Genomic DNA, 12,213 nt, shown 5'->3' with positions numbered 1-12,213 from the left:
TGATCCAAAATAAAAGATAGCGATATATATTAAATGTAATAACCCAATATGGAAATACTTTAAAATGAACAATAATATTTTATTGATAACACCCGGGGAAGGAGATCTACTTAAAGGGCCTGCAAATCACCCTACTGGGATTTGTCCTTTGATGTTCTTGATGCTTCAATAATTGATTCTCTCTCTCAATATGTGAAAAACCCAATACAATGTGTAGAACTCAAGTGGGAGCTCAAATGCAAGAAGACGATAACGGTGATGATGATAATGATCATGTTGAAGAATGAATGGAAAATTCTCTGATTTATAACAAAGTATTAGGTCAATCTCAAAAATGGTAAATAATAAAATAGTATTAACCAAATCAAGATCTAACCATTATGAATACTTTATTATATCTTTTGGACAAGGAGAAGATATTAAAAATGGTCAAATATATTTATTTAGAAATAACTAACAAATAAAATGATCTATTAATTATTTCGCGAGGACGAAGAATGGTGTGAAATTGAAATAAATATTAAATAGTGATTTAACAATTATTCCAATAATAGAATTAAGGAATAATAAATAAATAGTGATTTATTTAATTATTCCTAGGTGATTTAGTCAAATGTGAAAATGAATAATTATCAAACAATGATTTAATAATTATTCCTATAGAAAATTAAAGAAATAATGGGTTATTAAATTATTCTCATAGTTCCTCTTTAATTTTAATCAGAAATAATTTAATAAAAATGGTTTACTAAATTATTTCCCATGGTGAAAGTGATTTTACTATGGTAAAATTAAGCGTACATGGTGTATTTCGATCCACTAGTTAGAAATGGCTAGGTGATAATTTTTGGTGATAACAGATTTCCCCCCAATGTATGAGTGGTAGGAGAAAATCATATGACAAAAATATGTTGTAGGTTATACTTCCACGAGACACTAAAGGGAATTCAGAGAGAGAGAGAGAGAGAACTGAAGCAATGTAAGGAAGGATGAAAATGGAGGGGGCGAGACCTACTAAACTGATAGAATTCTCCTTTTACATTGGAGTACATGATCGAAAATGAGACAGGGGAGGCATACCCATACCCGACAAGATAACTGAGTACACAGAATAATGGTGAGCCCAACAATATGGGACTGATCTATAAAGTATATGATACGTGATATGCTTACATCAATGGGCCAAAAAATAATACAATGAATCCCATATACATAACTTGCCTGGAAATACATAGGTCAAGACTGGATACAATAACATATGACTACATGAGACATAATTCCCATCAAGCTACTATGGTGAGGCGGGATCACAACCAAATAATCCCCGTTGAACATGAAAGGGCTCTGAAGATCTAAATGGATCATTTCAAGGAGACATGCATGTTGTAGGCATTGTAAGTGGCTGAAACTGAACCCATCACATCTACAAAACTACATCTGAGGTTGGCTTAACATCCACAGATATCTTAGCATGTGGTGTGCTATTTGAAGGGCCAACCCCTCATGAGGTCTGGAACATCTCACACACACCCAGGAATCACTAATAGAATCATCTAGAACACCGAACCTTCAAGTGTACAATTCTCAATCGTGCGAAATGAGTTAGCATCAAATATGTGAAAAGAACCAAGTCAAAGGGAAATGGTCATTCCCTTTACTTGATCTAAGGCACAAAACAAAAATGAAGGCAGGAACCAAGGTGAACTGCCCTCTAGACCACACTTCTGGAATAAATATGCTGAAGTTGATAGAAGAGGGCCTGCCAGAGTTAAGGTAACGAAGAATCCTTAACAAAGGTATGAGGTTTCATAGTAGAGTGATTGATGGACTAACAACAGGTATGATGATGGAAGGAAACAAGATGATTTTCCGATGGAAAAATTCCCTTGTCAAAAGCATAATATGCATAGTTGACCTGGCAGCGATTGAATCAATTCTAGAGGGGATGGTCAATTACTCAGACGAGGGATTTTCAAATATGGAGCAATAGAGATGGAGGCCATATATGAACACGAAGTGATGGATCTGAGACAAATATGTATGGAACATTGTTACTAAACTCAAGGGGATCGAAAAAGACTCCATAGATGTTAGGGTGACTCATCTTGGATGCTCTGAACAAGGGTGACTTGATGATACTGCCACATGGGGAGGCCTGGAGGGGACCATAAAAACATGAGTCAATGATAGTTACTCATGACGAAAATTGACACATGATTCAAACATTGCACGAGTAAAGTGGTATGAGAGTATAAATTGCTTGAATAAAGAAATTCTATTTTAATAGGCAGCAAAGTGAGACCTCATGAAAAAATGGTTTCCTGGTGAAGTTTCAAATCACCAAAAAAAGGGATATCGATTATAGAACTTTGTGAGAGCTTGCTAATGGTGTCAATGGTTCATCAAACGGATCTACGGTTTGGTCACAATGGGCAACAAAAAAAATAGGTTTTTCCCTATAAAATGTCTTTTTACCCCCAAATCCAATTCAGTTACATAGTGAGCTGTTGGAGAATTTGGAGAGGAGGAGAAGGCCCTAAATATTATGGATATAATAGAGGACAAAGAAACCATCAAAATCAAGATATGTGACTTCCAAGTACATGACCTTACTTGTCTAAAAATAATCTTAATGATTCGTGGAAGTGTTGAAATATGGCACCAAGAATATTCCAATTTAATTTGTCCTTGAATTAAATTGTGAATTAAAACCAAATTTAGTCTTAACACCTACTTGGAAATAATTAATTAATTTATTTTAAATTAATTAGTTGGAGAAATTCAAGTTAGAATTATTTCTGAAGTCATGCAAGAGTTATCCATTAAATTAAGGAAATAAGATTGCGTTATATTTGAGTTGTAATTAGTTAACTCAGTTTACTAAGTTAAGTCTAGATAAATTAGTTCCAAACTGTTTAAGGAACTAATAGATAGTTAACAATCAGTTGATGCAAGCATGCACTCAACTAGTGCTACTCCAGTTAAATAAAGATTCCCTCATCAGAAACTCATGCATGTCTATTATGAGAAAGAACCTGTTGAGATTATATTTAAGGAGAGTGTACTATCAGTTGCATGTGTTTTCTCATGGAGAAAGCTCATGCATGTAGTTAAAGATTTAATCCTTGAGGATTGTGTAGTTTTGGAGGAGATCATCCACTTGGTAATAGAAGAATCATCCACAAGGAACAATGCAACGAAATAGGAGCTTGTAGGGTAGAGAGGAAGGCTGAAGGGAAGACAAGATTGCCTGTGAGCATCTGTGAAGATTGTACTAAGAGCTGGCTAGCTGTAAGAACTAAGGCTCTGTATAATTCCTATGTATTTCCACGATGTATGATAATACAATAGTATGGGGTTTTTACCTAAGGCTTTCCACAAAGTATTTTCATGTGTATTGTGCCATTGATTCTTCTTCTTTTGGTTATATTGTTCAAATCGATCTTTAAGCTTGCACAAATTGATAGTGGAAGTAGGTTATAGTATTCTACTTTGATTTATATTGCATTATCAGGTTAGCCTACCATTAGGTTTTCTACATGGTATTAGAGTTGGATTTGTAGAAATTATCTACATGGTATCGGAGCTGTGAACAATATACTAAGAAGAGAATTCGAAGTTTGAAGTCTAGGGTTACAGGTGCAAATCAAATTCATATCATAGTTCAAGGTTGGTCAATGGTGTTCTATGGCTTGAGACTTGAGTATGCCTTGGAAGGTAGCTTGAATTACATAGCATGGAAAGATAGAATGAAGGTTGTATTAGGAGATAATGGTTTGAATGAATTCATTGATCAAGAAATCCCAAAGCCAGTTTCAACTAATGCACAAGAGTTGGCTGAGTGGAAGAAGTGTGTGCAAAGGCGAGATAGATCATCCTTGAGGGAGTTGGAGACCATATTGTCTCAAGTCTCCATGGGAAGGATACTCCAATTTCAATGTGGAAGACATTGAAGGACCTCTACCAGAACAGTAGTGACCAAAGGAAATTGGTGCTCAGGGATAAGCTTCAAAGAATCAAGATGGAGAAGGGCGATACTATTTCCAAATATCTGAACAAGCTCACCACTTGCAGAGATGAGCTTGGCAGTGTGGGAATAACTACTATCGATGATGATTTGGTGAGCCTCGTTGTCCTTGTCCTTCCAAAGAGTTGGAATAGCTACCAAGACTCTATGAGTGGAAGGGAGAAACCGCAAGATTGCGAACGACTGTGGTCAGCTCTTATGCAAGAGGACATCAGGAGGAGCACACGAGATGGTTCTTCATCCAAGAATGATGATGAAGAAAATATGACCTTAGCAAGTAAGGCAAGGAAAGGGAGGGGGAAGGCTTCCCATTTCAAATCGAATTCTTCTCATGGAGGGAAGAAGGGTGACATGTCTAAAGTAAGATGCTTTAATTGTCACAAGATGGGACATTATGTGACTAATTTCCCATCGAAGAAGTCCAAGAAGGGATTCTAGGAAGGATAGGAAGGTGAGGCATTAGCCTTTCAGTTCGAAATGGACTTTACCCTCATCACATGCATGGTGTCATCGATGATGGGTTGTGTTTGGTATCTTGACAGTGGAGCCTCATTCCACATGATCACTGATAAAAATTTATTCAGTGCCTTGGATGAGGAAGACCTCAAGATACGCATAGAGATGGGTGAAGATGAAAGGTATAGTGTTTCAGGAGTGGGCACGGTTGCTTCTAAGACAAAGCATGGAGCTCCTGTCACCTTGAAAAATGTGATGCATGTGCATGGACTAAAGAAGAACTTTGTATCGGTCATGATGTTGGAGGACAAAGGCTACACTATTGTCTTCAGTAAAGGAAAGGAATTCCTAAGACATGTAGACACGGGTCAGACCAAGCGGATAGGGATTCGGGTGAAGAATCTCTATAAACTAGAGGTAGATGATTGTGCAGCATTGAGTACGAAAGCAGAATTGGTGCAAAGCCAAGACATTGGTGAGTTGTGGCATAGGCAGTTGGGCCATTTGCATCATGGGTCTTTGAAGATAATGCAACATATATCTATAGGACTTCCCAAAGGTAAACTTGAGCAAGTTGACACATGCAAAGGTTGTACCTTTGGAAAGTACACCAAGTCTTCCTTTCATGATCGAGACAGTCGAGGACAGGCTATCTTAGACTGAGTTCATACTAATTTGTGTGGACCATTCTCAACTGCATCCATAGTGAATCAAAGGTATTATGTGTTTTTCATTGATGAATATTCTTGTAAATGTTGGATTTATTTCATGCAGAAGAAGGACCAAACTTTCACAAAGTTTTGTGAGTTCAAAGCTTTGGTCAAGAAAGAGTCAAGGAAGAAGATCAAGGCCTTGAGAACCAACAATGTTGGAGAATATGTCTCTCAAGAGTTTAAGGACTTCTATTTAGTGGAAGGAATTAAATGAGAGTTGACGACACCTCATAACCCACAACAGAATGGGGTGGACGAGATGAAGAATAGAACTATTGTAGGGGCAGCATGGGAAATGTTGCATGACCAAGGGCTACCACTTCACTTTTGGGAAGAGGAATGCAACATAGCGGTCTATTTGCAGAATAGAATCCCACATCGTATACTTGGGATGAAGACACCAGAGGAAGCTTTCTCCGGTAAGAGACTAGATGTGGGTCACTTTAGGATCTTTGGATAATCAGTATATTTCCATGTGAAAAGGATGCACGGAAGAAGCTTGAGCCAACATCAATGTTGGGGATATTTGTGCAGTACACTGATACACCTCACAACTATCGGGTATACTTTCTTACCAATCAGAGGATAGTGGTTCCCAGAGACCTCAAATTTGACGAGCAGAATGGCATGCGAGCTTCCCTTGAGAGGGAGCTCCAACTACAGGTTGTGGAGGAACTGTTGGTTCTCAAGGAGTAGGAGCCTCGGACAGATGTGGAGTAGCTACATGTAGAGGTTCCAAAAGTGGAGACATCCACTCAAGAAGAGTCTTCCAGAGATGGAGAGAAGTGCACAAGAGAAGCTGACATATTGTTGGAGGATGAGAGAGAGAATGTGGGAGCACCATCTTCTCAGCGCAGATAGAGGAGGTAACCTGAGAGGTACACTGGATACATGGCCCTTGATGGGGAATGTGTTGAGACCAAGCCATCTTCCTTTAAGGAAGTAGTGTAGCACCCGATCTAGGTTGATGCTATGGTGGAGGAGTATGACTTCATAGTTTGTAACAGTGTTTGAGATGTGGTTCTGAGATCGGAGAACAAGTCAGTTGTGAGTTCTCGTTAGCTTTACAAGGTAAAGCAAGCTGTTGATGGTAGTGTGGAGAAGCATCAGGTGAGATTTGTTGTCCATGGATTTTCACAAGTCAAGGAGGATCATGTTGTTGTAGTATATATTTTGACAGATGAGGAAGATGTTGACATTTTGGCAAAGGCATTGTCAAAGTGTAAATTTGAGTTCCATAGAGACAAGATCGGGGTGGCATATAATCCCTTTCTTGTCGGTAGGGAGTGTTGAAATATGGCAATAAGAATATTCCAATTTAATTTGTCCTTGAATTAAATTGTGAATTAAAATCGAATTTAGTCTTAGCAGCTACTTGGAAATAATTACTTAATTTATTTTAAATTAATTAGTTGGAGCAAAATCTAGCGAGCAAGCTCAAGAAGCCAAAACCATTGGCTGTTGTTCATCCAGTTACCAGCTACCTACTCCCACATCTGTTGGCAATCAAGTCAATCAATAACTCCTCTCCAGGTGGCTTCAACCAACTCTCTGTATGTTGGCGGCAAGCAAACTGTCCGTGGCAAGTTCATCATCTCCAGGGCACGGGAAACAAGAGAAGAACTTGGGCAAGCAGCAAGTTCGAAGAAGGCAGGTCTCCAGTTCACAAGGTTGATGAGGGCAGTGAGTCAAGCGGTAGAAGGCAGGCAGCAATCTCGCAGGTAGGTTCTCCTGGTGGGCTGAAGGTGAACTACCACCTCCTCTTGCATCTCTCTGTTGGCCGTAAATCCAATAGAGAAAACAATATATCAATCCATCCATAATCGCATCGGTGTACTCGTTGTATTTGTTGGCGATGGTATCTCTGTGTCACGAGATGGGTGCACCTAGCTGGTATGGTGTCATTCCGTTGTTGGTGGGCTGGTTGGTGTAGGCCCTAGTTGTTGCAGCAGGTAGGTACAATCCAAAGATTGTTCCGTAGCGTTCAGCTTTGATTGGATATTCTTCCCCAAGCAGGTAGGTGGGACTGACCGTGGCCTATCGTTTCCTCCCTAGGTCTTCTGTTTAGCATAAGTAAGATCTCAACGGGCAAGAATAAGATCCTCTCGCAGTTCTCCTGCATCGGGTGAATAGCTGAGAAGGCTGAATGGTGGATAGATAACATAAAGGCTTAATGGGAGGTTCCTGAAAGCATAATCTGTATTGGTGATAGGGCTGGAAGAATGGGAACTGAAAGATGGGGTGGGTACTAAAAGCATAAATAATGTAATGGGGAAGAATTGAAAGCGTAAGGTAATGTGTTGGAGGATAGGTAACTGAAAGATGGGGTAATTCCCGAAAGCATACATGACGTGGTAAATGGAACTGAAAGCATAGGTGATGGGGGAAGAATAGAAAGCATAATAAAGAACGTAATGGGATTTTTTCCAAAAGGCATAATGTCGATAGGTGGGGATTGTTTCCAGAAGGGCGAATGTGAATTGGTTCCATAAAGCTTAATGAGTATTGTTTCCTGAAAGCATAAATAAGGTAATGTAGGATGGGTAACTGAAAGCGTAAAGGGATGGTTCCTGAAGGCGGAATGATGATTGTTGATTGTTTCCTGATAGGGTCATTATATAGGTTTCTGAGGAGGGTAATTTGGAGTAGCTCAGCTCTGCAGTAATTGTGTTCTGTCAGGGTAAGCTTTCAATCGTGGGTATCGTAAACTTCCTGCCAGCCAATACAGTCAGACGCGAAATCCATATAGTGTGGGGACTATGCGAAGCCAGCAAATATGGTAACTGCCAATGTGGTAAATAAAACAAGCCCTACCTAACCAGTGCCACTTGTCCATTGCTAACTGTAATTCGTTCACACATGACATGAACACCTACCTCCTGGGCATGGGGGATTTATAAATAGTTACCGCACATAGAACTTCCACCTCATTTCAGGGCATGGTAAATGAGAAAAGGTAACACTGGGTTTGTGCTATTGGGGTTTGTGCTATTGGGAAAGATCCTAACTTACTTACTAATTAGCTGCCTCCTCCTCACCTGCCTCACCTAACACTACGTGGGGGGACTATTTGCTTGCCCGTTGGCTCTTGAGCTACTAACCTCCACAATGTGATCGCTCCTCAATATGACAAATCAATGCAAGCAGATGGGGCTTTAGAATTGGTTCCAGAAGGCAAGCACTCTGCACGCTGATTGGCATAAATGCTTGGTGAAATACCGGGTATCCAAGAGAAATGCTCTAAAAGGGTTTTCATAGCGAATCAAATCCAGTTTGATGTCCCAATGGATTATGAGCCTCCTCAAAATAGCTTTTTTTAATTAGAAAAAACTATAATTAGAAAGTTTTTCAAATCTGTTGGAAGTGAACTTGGAACCTTTTCTTTCCGATCCGGTTCTGCCAGGGAATGCGTATAATTGAGCTGTTGTAGCAATCCTTTGACTCGTAATGGGGAAAAGCATAAGCGATCAACCACCACCAACGAGGAAGCAAGCATAAGTGATAAGTGCTGCCCTCGGAGTAGCGTCCCTCTTTCCCACCAATAAAGGAGGCAAGCGTAAGCTATCAAAGCTCCTGCGGTACATTCCTACTCTTCCTTAATTGAGGTAAGCGGCAGCGATATAACCCAACATGTAGGCAAGCGGTAGTGATTCTTCCTAATGCAAGCTGGGAATCCATTCCAGGGTTCGTTCTCTCGTCGTAATCAGTAATGCAGGTGTCTTTTACCCTCTCTCCTCGTGATGTCCAGGGCGAATTGAATTAGTGCACCTAACCAAGTTGAATTGTAAATAGCCAAGTTGTTGTAAACATCACTCTATTGATCCACCTTTGCTACACTCTGTAAAAATATACCAGAAAGTCGCATAACAGGCGGGAAGGAGATCCTACTTCTATAGCTTTATTCACTCTCTAGTTACCGACATGATACGAGTGGGTGGTCTGCCTAAAAATAGAGATGTCGTAGAACCAGAGACTATATAAAAGAAAGCCCTCTCCTTTATATATCTCATTATATATGTCATTATGCATTTCTTCCAGTCATGAATGAGATATGTAATAACACAGTTAGAAGTATTTCTAAAGTCATGCAAGAGTTATCCCTTAAATTAAGGAGATAATATTGAGTTATATTTGAGTTGTAATTAGTTAACTCAGTTTAGTGAGTTAAGTCTAGTTAAATTAGTTTCAAACTATTTAAGGAACTAATAGAGAGTTAACACTCAATTGATGCATGCATGCAGTCAACTAGTGCTACTCCATTTAACTAAAGATTACCTCATCAGAAACTCACGCATGTCTATTCTGAGAAAGACCTAGTTGAAATTAAAGTCAAGGACAATGTACTATTAGTTGCATGTGTTTTCTCATGGTGAAAACCCATGCATGCCGTCAAGGATTTAATCCTTGAGGATTGCGCAATTTTGGAGGAGATCATCCACTTAGTAACTGGAGAATCATCCACAAGGAACAATGCAAGGAATTAGGAGCTTGAAGGGAAGAGAGGAAGCTAGAGAGAAGCCAATATTGCCTATGAGCGTCTTTGAGGATTGTATTGAGAACTGGCTAGCTGTGAAAGCTAAGGCTTTGTATAATTCCTATGTATTTCCACCATGTACAATAATACAATAGTATGAGGTTTTTAGCTGAGGCTTTCCCCAAAGTACTTTCATGTGTATTGTGCCATTGATTCTTCTTCTTCTGGTTATATTGTTTAGCTCAATATTTAAGCTTCCGCAAAATTGATAGTAGAAGTAGGTTATAGTATTCTGCTTTGATTTATATTGCATTATTGCGTTAACTTACCATCATATTTTCTACAAGAAGGATTGTTCCTGGTGAAGAATTAAGATAAGAAAGAACATGCGAATGAACTACTAGATAAGGTCTAGGATTATCCCCACCCACCAATTCAAACATGGGGAGTGGGTGGTAATTTTGGTATCACATATAATAGAATATTTTAAGATATGGTATCAATAATCTATGATATGTAATGTTTGTATTGCTCGTCGGAGAGGCCAACGGGACAAACTACCAAAGGAATGAGAGGATAATTGACCATATCTAGATCGTTGGGATCTAGGCTGAGACTTATGGTAATAGTGTGATAAGGTGGATAGGGGTACAATCATGTACCCAAGCATGAGGTACTTCCCCCATCATATGTGGGGGAGGGGACTAATCAAGTGGGATTGATGCCTCCTAGCTAGATTAATTGGTCGAGTGCCAATGTTTTCCAAGTGCTCAAATAATGGATTCAAGCAATTTACCCTACTAGGACAATATCCTAAAGAGGATCATGAGGAGATGTAGGGGAATATGTGCCCCCTAGTTATATATGGATAGATATAGAATGATATGGGTATGTTGGATATATTTAGAGTAGCGGACTCCAAACACATGTTGATGATGTGGTTCACCATTTGTTTATGTTATGGAGGTCTTCTTGTGGGACGAGTCGATATATACAGTTAGATAAAGGAAATGGTGGATTACCAATCTCATTTGGCACTTCATATAGGAGTCAAATGTACATAATTTTTGGGTTGACATAAATGATGTCACTATACCAAACAATGTATTTGAATATAAAGAACTTATGCTCACCTAGACAATGCAGGGGTGAAACAAGAAAAATATCTAAGGGATTGGGTTGTAAGATGGAGGAATGATTAAATGGATCATCCCCACAGTGATATGGAGTGATATGAGACTCTAGGGATTATTTGGTACAGGGAAGAAGGATGGAACTAGAGCCAACACTACCAGATGCAATAGGAGAGTTAGTGAGAATTGCTTCTCCTAGACTCTCAAAACAAGATGCCCCCTTACCCAAACATTGAGTGGCAATGTAATGGGAATAAGGTGGATGTAGTTAGAATTACTGTAGTTTGAAGTAAGGGGTTATTGAATGAATTGACCTCATCATGGATGAAGTCTTTAGATTCCACGTCATATTGGTCATGGGTTTGCCATGGAAGGGAGTATGCACAATGGTGCATATCGTTCCAAGGATAATTAGGGGTGGCCATGGATTTCATGATGTCTTCATCATAATGGAAGATGGGGGGAATGGAGGAAGAGAGACCATATGATGAATAGGAGATCCCTGAGGCATCTTCATGAGAGACAAGGTTCACATACACATCGTCAAGGTTGGGGGACAGGTGACTAGTAGATGTGACATCTACCGATGTTGAGACCGAAGTGTTTGTTGAACAAGGTTCAATAGAATCAAAATATGATACATATAGGGAGTTCTACTATATCGATCCCATGGATGATGATATGTAGAGAGTATGAGTGATACTATCCATCATCTTGACATCATGGGTAGGGATCATGATGGGTGGTTGAGAGACCTCCTGTTATGGTATAGGCATGGGACTAGAACTTGCAGTTAGAGGAGAGGTGGAATCAGTATGAGTGACCTGTAATTCATGAATAACTTGAAGTGTATCATGAAAATGTTCAAGATGGGGACAACGATGAGAATAATGGCCATAATTATCACACAAAGCATAAGGGTGATTCATGTATAGTGATTTGTTCTTCTTAGCTTACTCGGGTAAGGTGACATGGACCTCAGGAATTTTATAATAAAGGAAGGTATCGGAGACCACATTCTTGATATAAGAAATTTCAAGACAATTATTGGTGGCATGACCAACAATGTCACACAAAGCAGATGGAGAAGCAGGCTTTGGTGGATTAGGAGGAGCTACAATTGGTTGGGGTGCCTTATATTTGGTTACCTTTTTCTAGGATTTTCCCCGCTCACCCAAATACTTTCGCAAAAGGAGTAGGTTTTGGTTGAGGTTATTCTGGAATTTAAGCAAAGGAAGAGGTAGGAACAATAGGTTGAACTGGGGTCAAAGAATTATAAGGTTTGAGTTGATTAGGGGGAGTGTTTGCAGGAAGATCAATGTACCAGACTAGGATCTCAAAGGTAATGATATGTAAAATCAATGTACTCATAACAAGAATAGAATAAAATCTTAGGGGAGTAAATAAGAA

Source organism: Pinus tabuliformis, chromosome X (genome assembly GCF_031772625.1).
Source record: "Pinus tabuliformis cultivar Carrire ecotype Pingquan chromosome X, CPIR1, whole genome shotgun sequence".
Taxonomy (NCBI): domain Eukaryota; kingdom Viridiplantae; phylum Streptophyta; class Pinopsida; order Pinales; family Pinaceae; genus Pinus; species Pinus tabuliformis.
Note: the sequence above shows the minus strand (reverse complement) of the source record.